The sequence below is a fragment of the Belonocnema kinseyi genome, chromosome 4, assembly GCF_010883055.1.
Source record: "Belonocnema kinseyi isolate 2016_QV_RU_SX_M_011 chromosome 4, B_treatae_v1, whole genome shotgun sequence".
NCBI classification, from domain to species: Eukaryota; Metazoa; Arthropoda; class Insecta; order Hymenoptera; family Cynipidae; genus Belonocnema; species Belonocnema kinseyi.
The window spans coordinates 18681125-18689461 of record NC_046660.1 but is presented as its reverse complement, the minus strand read 5'-3'; the positions used below and the strand labels follow the sequence as shown (position 1 = coordinate 18689461).

At 24.6% G+C, this 8337-nt stretch overlaps 1 protein-coding gene across 1 annotated transcript in view; it reads left to right on the top strand.

Annotated features, from left to right (window-relative positions):
• Window positions 1-6148: 6148 nt before the first annotated feature.
• Window positions 6149-8337, top strand: part of LOC117170647 — a 54729-nt gene continuing 52540 nt past the window's right edge. Inside the window, exon 1 of the mRNA XM_033357557.1 lies at window positions 6149-6287. The gene's annotated coding sequence lies outside the window, so the exon portion shown is untranslated. The remainder of the gene's footprint in view (window positions 6288-8337) is intronic.

Here is an 8337-nt window from a genome sequence, read left to right as displayed (position 1 = left end):
AACGTAGTTTTCTTTCGACTCTTGCATTTCTCAAAGTTTGGGATCGATATTTTATGTATAACAAAAGTTCGAACGTTCAAAAAATGTTGAGGTTCAGAAAAATAATGAAATAATTTTCAGTGAAATTCCTACCAAAATGCAGTACCTAAACGTACTTTATTGTACTCTAATACATTTCCCAAAGTTTCAGCTCGATATTTTATTTACAAAAAAAGTTCTTAGGTTCAAAAAAACATTCAGTGAACTGAAAAACTGTGGTCGGTAATATAGGCATTTAGCTGTGTCACATGCCCTTAAGAGCAAAATTAGAAGAAAAGTAAGTAATTTTAATTTTAATTTATAAACTTACAGTTTTTAAAAGTATTAATTACATTAAATTAATTATTTTGCATATTTTAGTAGTTTAATTACTTATTATCCTCTATAGGCTACATTATTCAGTGTAGAGAGGTTGCCCCTAATGTAAATATGCGGATGTGAAATTAGATTTATTGTAAAAAGTGTGATTGTAAATATTTTAAAGGGCGCATTAAGAGTGTGGAAACGATATTATTGTCATTCCGTTTTGTGGCGTGCACAAAAGTAATTATTTGTTATATTGCAGTTCCATATGTTATATATTACAAATTACAAAACATTGTCACATTTAATGCGTCTATGTTTTTGGGTTGCTGACTATTAACTAATAAATCTGCAACACAAATTGTCGTATTATTAAAAGGACTTTACTTTTTTTCAAATTAATTTTAGATTTTTAGGAAATAGTATTTAAAAAAGTATAGAGGCTTTTCTAACCTGGAAAATCTGGAATTGTCAGGGAATTTTCATGTACCTAGAAAAGTCAGGGCATTTTTTTAAGTCGGAATTTTTCGAGAACGTGCTTGTATACTTTATTTTATTGTGATATAAAATTAAATAACAATATTTTTTTTACTTGTAATAGTAGTTTTATATTACTGAATATTTAACTACATTTTTTATGGAAAATTATATTTTCTTTTTGGTTGATAATTAATCCTTTTCGTTGAAGATTTTCATATTTTGTTGAAAATTTGTTTTTATTTGTTTGAAAAAAATTTTTATTGTTGAAAATTCATTTTTTACATTCTCATCGAGAGAAGGTATTAGATTTGTGTAAAATTTTGACCCCCACCCGCGGTTTGTCAAATGTCAAATTCAAGAAGTGAACGTATTTTGAAAATTTTTGAGACCACTTTTTTTCAAAATTCAAAAATTTTCTGTACGGATATTCATAGTATTCAAACAGACGAACAATTTATCCTTATGACTTTTTTCTATAAAACCAAAATTTACATTAGTTATGCCATTTACAAAACTCCAAAAAACACAGCAAAATCAAAATTTTAAGCCACATAATATACGATATGAAAAAGTCCAGAGAAGAAAAATGTTTCTTTCTTAATGCCCTACAAGATTATTTTAAAAAAAAATTAAAAAATTTTTTTTTTAAATTAAAAAAAGTTATTGGTTTCGTACCTAAAGGAGTGCCGCACATTGATTTTTGAAGTACGTTTTCAATTTTTTTATGAATGAACAAATATGGCGAAAAAATGGCTTAAAATAGCATTAGTTAAAGATATACCAATATCAGATAATATAAAACAAAAATTTGTTATCAACAAATTATTTGTTGAAAAAATTGTTACGACGATTTCCCATAAATACACGTTTCTTTAAATAATGTTGCAACAAATTGTAATCGAAACAATATTATATAACAAAAATTATCTTCTGATTATAATTGTTTATGTTATAAATAAATTTAATGTACAAATGCAGTAATCCGGCATTTTTAGACAGAAATATTCGTTTTTTTCTGCACATTTTTTTTAATTCGGAAATTTATGATAATTTTAACAAAATTCATAATTTGTTGATTAATATTATGATTTTTTAAACAATTTTAATAAAAAATGCATTTTTTACGCGTTTGTCGACAGAAAAATTCGGTTTTTTCAATTGCAGTCTTTTCAGTTCGAAACTTCATGATAATTTCAGCAAAATTCATAATTTTTTGATCAATTTTATGATTTTTTAAAAACAAATTGAATTAAAAAATGCATTATTGAAGCATATATCGATGGAACAATGCTTTTTTGTTTCGATATCAGACTTTTAATTGGGATCTTCATAATAAATTCGGCAACATTCATGATGAGTTGACACATTTTATGATTTAAAAACAAATTTAACAAACAAATGGATAATTCGGGCATTTTTGGACGGAAAAATTCGTTTTTTTTTCGATTTCAGCCATTTTAATTAGGAAGTTCATGATGATTTCAGCGAAATTCATAATTCGTTGATAAATTTTATATTTGTTTAAAAACAAGTTTAATAAACAAATGCATTATTCGAGCATCTGTCGATGGAAAATTGATTTTTTTCGATACCCTAATTAAAACCGTTGACATAGAAAAAATACGAATTTTTCTGTAGACAAATGCCTGATTAATGCATTTGTTCATCAAATTTGTTTAAAGAAATAATAAGATTTATCAACTTATTATAAATATTGCTGAAATTCCCATCAAGTTCCCATCTGAAAAGACTGGAATTGAAAAAACCAAATTTTTCTGTCGGCAAATGCCCGAATAATGCATTTGTTTATTAAATTTATTTCAAAAATCATAAGATTAATACAAAAATTATGAATTTTGCTGCAAATATCATAAATTTCCGAATTAAAAAAAATGTACATCGAAAAAAAAAGAATTTTTCTATCGAAAAATGCCTGATTACTGCATTTGTTCATAAAATGTCTTGCAATATAACTAGAAAAAACGTATAATTATGGAAAATCATAAAAAGAATTTTTTCAACAAATAATTTGCTTATAAAAAATTATGTTGTTTAATAATATATATAATATTGGAACATCTTTAGATAATATTAGTTTATGAAACTTAGGCGATTTCAACACTTTTCATGGCGAGCACTGTGAACATCAAATAGATAAAATGGCAATTTTTTCGTCTTATTTGTTTATGTATAAGAAATTGAAAATCTAATTGAAAAATCAGGCTCGACAACTGTCTTAAAAATCTAAACAGCTTTTTTGCAAATTCGAGTGCGAAGCACGAGATACATGATGAGAATTTATTCGTTAAAGCCGAAGGAGCTTTAACAAAAAAGAATTCACTATCACCAAATTACTGTTGTCGATGTTTTGACTTTTGGTTTTAAAAATCTGTGCACAAATGTAAGGAATATACAAATACCGAACATGGAGCGCGAGATAAATATATCATCGAGCGCAAAGCGTGAGAACCGACAGTCGCGCGCCCTGGGCGCGCTACGAGAATTCGTCCCGCAAAGCGGGCGGATTTTTTGTTTGACAATTATATTACTTGCTTGAAAGGGTATTAAAAGTTGCACTTTTTTCTTAAAAATTCGTTTTTTGTTTTTCAAGATTTATAATTTTAATTTAAAGTTCAGCTCTGCTTGGAAATTTAACTATTTTATGGAAAATTAAAATTTTTTTGGATGTAAATTAATTTTTAACTAGACATTCCACTATTTCAATTTTTGGTAGAAAAGTAATTTTTTTTAGTGAAAAATTCATGTATTTTGTTCAAAATTTGTTAGTAGAAAATGATTCTTTTTCGTTCAAAAATCATTTTTTTCATTAAGAATTTGATTATTTTGTTGAAAATTTGTTTTTATATGGTTAAATTTTGATGATTGAAAATTCATTTTTTTCCAAATTATACTACTTGTTTCAAAAGGTGTTAAAACTTACACTTTTTTCTTAAAAATTCATTTGTTGTTTTTCAATATTCATAATTTTAATTGAAGGTTTAGCACTGGTTGGAAATTTAACTATTGCATTGAAAATTCAATTTTTTTCTTGAAAATTAATTTTTTAACTAAAAATTGAACTATTTCAATTTTTGGTTAAAAATTAATCTTTTTTAGTTGATAATTCATGTATTTTATTCAAAAATCTTTTTTCTTGTAGAAACTTAATCTTTGTGGTTAAAAAATCATCTTTTCATTTACAATTTTGATTATTTTGTTGAAAATTTATTTTTGTTTGGTTAAACAATTTTTTATTGAAAATTAATTATATTTAACTACACTACTTGGTTAAATGGGTCTTGAAAGTTACACTTTTTTCTTAAAAAATCATTTTTTGTTGTTGAAGATTCATAATTTTAATTGAAAGTTCAGCTCTGCTTGGAAATTTAACTATTTTTATTAAAAATTCAAGTTTTTTGTTGCAAATTCATTTTTTAAGAAAAAATTGAACTATTTTATTTGAAAATTCATTTATATTGTTCAAAATATATGTTTTTTTTTTAGAAACTTAATCTTATTGGTTAAATATCATCTTTTTGCTTAAAATTTTGATTATTTTGTTGAGGATTTCTTTTTACTCGGTTGAACAAATTTTTTATTTAAAATTCATTTTTTTCAAATTATACTACTTGGTTGAAAGGGTGTTAAAAGTTACACCTTTTTCTTAAAAATTCATTTTTTGTTTTTAAAGGTTCATAATTTTAATTAAAAGTTCAGCTTTGGCTGGAAATGTAACTATTTTATTGAAAATTCAAGTTTTTTTGTTTGCAAATTAATTTTTTAACTGAAAAATTGAACTATTTCAATTTTTGGTTGAAAATTAATCTTTTTTTGTTAAAAAATCATGTTTTTGCTTAAAGTTTTAATTAGTTTGTTGCAAATTTCTATTTAATTGGTTACACAATTTTTTAATTGAAAATTAATTTGTTTAAATTATACTACTTGTTTGAAAGTGTGTACAAAGTTACATTTTTTTCTTAAAAATTCGTTTTTTATTTTTGGTGATTCATAATTTTAATTGAAAGTTCAGCTCTGCTTGGGAATTGAACTATTTTATTGAAAAATTAAATTTTTTTTGGTTGCAAATTAATTTTTTAACTAAAAATTGAAATATTGTTAAAAATATAATTGTTAAAATATTTTTGAAATATTGTTCAAAAATTTTTTTTGTAGAAACTTAATCTTTTTTGCTAAAAAATCATCTTTTTGCTTACAATTTTCATTATTTTGTTGTGAATTTCTTTTTACTTGGTTAAAAAAAATGTTTTTTGAAAATTGTTATTTTTTATTTATACTACTTGGTTGAAAGGGTGTTGAAGGTTACACTTTTTTCTTAAAAATTCATTTTTTGTTCTTGAAGATTCATAATTTTAATTGAAGTTCAGCTCTGCTTAAAAATTTAACTATTTTATTGTAAATTCAAAATTTTTTGAATGCACATTAATATTTTAACTAGAAATTGAAATATTGTAAAAAATATAATTCTTAAAATATTGTTGAAATATTGTTCAAAATTTGTTTTTTTTTTTTTTTGTAGAAACTTAATCTGTTTGGTTGAAAAATCATTTTTTTGCTTAAAATTTTGATTAGTTTCTTGAAAATTTCTTTTTACTTGGTTAAAAAAAATTTTTATTGAAAATTAATTTTTTTAAATTATACTACTTGGTTGAAAGTGTGTTACAAGTTACACTTTTTTCTTAAAAATTCATTTTTTGTTCTTGAAGATTCATAATTTTAATTGAAAGTTCAGCTCTGCTTGGAAATTTAACTATTTAATTGAAAATTCAAATTTTTTTGGTTGCAAATTAATTTTTTAACTAAAAATTAAACTATTTCAATTTTTTGTTGACAGTCTATTTTTTTTAGTAGAGAATTTATTTATTTTGTTAAAAATTGGTTCTTTTCGGTAGAGAACGAATCTTTTTCGTTGAAGAATGGTTTTTATATAGTTTAAAAGGTTTAAAATTACTTTTTAAAATTAAAACACCAAATGCGCAGTATGTCGCATCTGCATTCTCATTTGTTGTGTATGGCGCGCTTTTTTAAAATTAAAAAGTATTTAAATCGATTTTTTTAGACCACAAACAAGTCTTTCAGAGTAAGAGGTAAATTAATTATTCGATTTAAAAATTTAAAAATAAATTATTGTTTCTAAATTCATAGGATTATGAAATATTGTGGAAAATTGATTTGCATAGTTAATCATTTTCAAATAAGCGCGCGATCAACATCCAATGAGGCGGCTGGTGCGACGCATGCGCATTGATTTAAGGAAGCAATCTTGGCAACGTGCTCAAAGCTCCATCTTGGCAACCCTTGGTTAAGGACTCATCGCCATTGTGATTGTGGTCGTTCGTTGGTGGTCGGACAGCTTGCTACTTTGCACAGCTGTGGTTTCGGAAATTGATAATTTCGTAGTTATGGGAGCTTTTGTCAAAAAATCAACAATGTGTCGAAAAAATAGGGTGAGTAAACTTTAACATAGTATTAAAATAAAGTGCAAATCAGCTCCGAAAAGAAAGTAATCAGTGTTTTAATATCCTGCTCAAAAATGCCATCAAGAGCTATCTTCCTACTCCATTTTCCGTTCTGGGAGTTTCCTTATACATTTATTTCCAGAAGTGTCTAAAAATGTTCGTAAACATTGGCGAATCGTCAAATTTTTTTATTTTTCTCTCGCGCGATCGTTCTGGTGAATATTTTACGGTTTTTTTTCTTATTTTCGGAGGCCTGAAGTTTTATATTTTAAGTGAAAGAAGTAAATGTATGATTCGAAATGTGGTGAACTTTCCCTCCTGTAATAATTTCCCAAATTATTACGACGCTGTTGCGCAAATCTGGATGAAAGTAGGATTCCGATTGTTTCAGAAATTTGTTTATTCAGAGGAACTACTTATTGATTTTCCTTGATTCGATACTTTTTTGTTTGTTTTCTAATAATTTCCCAAATTATTACGGCACTGTTTATTGCGCAAATTGAATTGAAAGTGTGATCTTGAGATTCTGAATTTATGTCAATGACTATTTTTACAGTGGATTGTTTGTGTTTGCTCATTGTTGAAATTGAACTAGTAGATTTAGAGCCCTGAATTTCAAATTTAGATTCTGCACGTAGGTTTCTAGAATTATTTGACATAACTCTAAGCTATTTGAAACTTCGTGTCGATTTTTCGATTGTTCTATAAATTCTTTTTATTGAAAGTAAGTAAATAGTGAATTTATTTCAATCGATAATTTTTAATTTTATTACATATTCCCAAATTATTATGACTTTTTTTGTTGAAAACTTATCTTTTTTTTATTGAAAAGTCAACTACTTGATTGAGAGTTGAACTATTTTATTGAAACTTTATTTTTTCTTCGAAATTTTTTTTTTTTAAACTAATACTTTAATTGTTCTACTCTTGGTTGGAAAGTGATGATTTTTTTTTGAAAATGAGATCTTTTTTGTAAAAAATTAATTTTATTTACAGAATCTTTTTTTTTTGTAAAGTTAACTGAAATTTTGTCTCATTTTTGGGGAGAAATTGGTTAATAATTAAATATTTTGTTTATCAACTTGTTTTTTTTTCTTCGTTTAGAGTTTATCTTATTTGTTTAAAAATTTCGTCTTTTTTGTTAGAAAATTAATCTTTTTGGTTGAATGTTGAACTACTTGTCAAAAATTAATTTCTGTTGTAATCATCATAATTTGAGTTTAAGACTTGAATCTTTGGTTAAAAATTAAACTAATTCGTTGAAAATTCACGTTTTTTGTTTGAAAACTCATCTTTTTTGTAGAAAATTCACGTTTTTTGCTTAGAAAAAAAAGCTGTTCCATTTTTGGTTGAAAATTCGACCTTTTTCGGTAAAAATTATTATTTTTTGTGCTTAAAATTTTACTGTTTTATTTTGGTTTAAACTTGATTATTTTTACTCAGAAATTCATATTTTCGGGTTGAAAACTCATTTTTTGTTACTTGGAAATTCCACTATTTTGTTAAACATTAATTTTTTTATAGATTCATCATTGTATTTTAACGTTCATATTTTTATTTTTACTATTTTGTTGAAATGTTTGTTGTTAACAATTAATTATGTTAACATAAATTTTGACTCTCATTTTTTGTGGGAAATTTATAGCTTTTAGTTAAAATTTCAACAAATCTTAAAAATTCATTTGATAAGTTGAAAATTCATTTTTTTTTCTAGAAATTTCAACTTTGTTTAAAAAGTTGACTTTTATGGATGAATTCAATAATTTTTTATTTTTAGAAAATGTATTGAAATATCAATTATTACATTTTGCATTGAGAATTCATCAAATTTTTTCGAAAAATTCATATTTTTGGTTGAAAATTCAACTATTTGGTTGAAAGTTGAACTAGTTGGTCATAAATAATACTTTTGTCGTTGTTAAATATTCATGATTTTATTTTTAAATTGAATTAATTGTATGAAAATTTAACTACTTGGTTGATAATTTATTTTTTGCTGAAAATGGATTTTTTAAATTTAAAAATTGACTTCTATTTT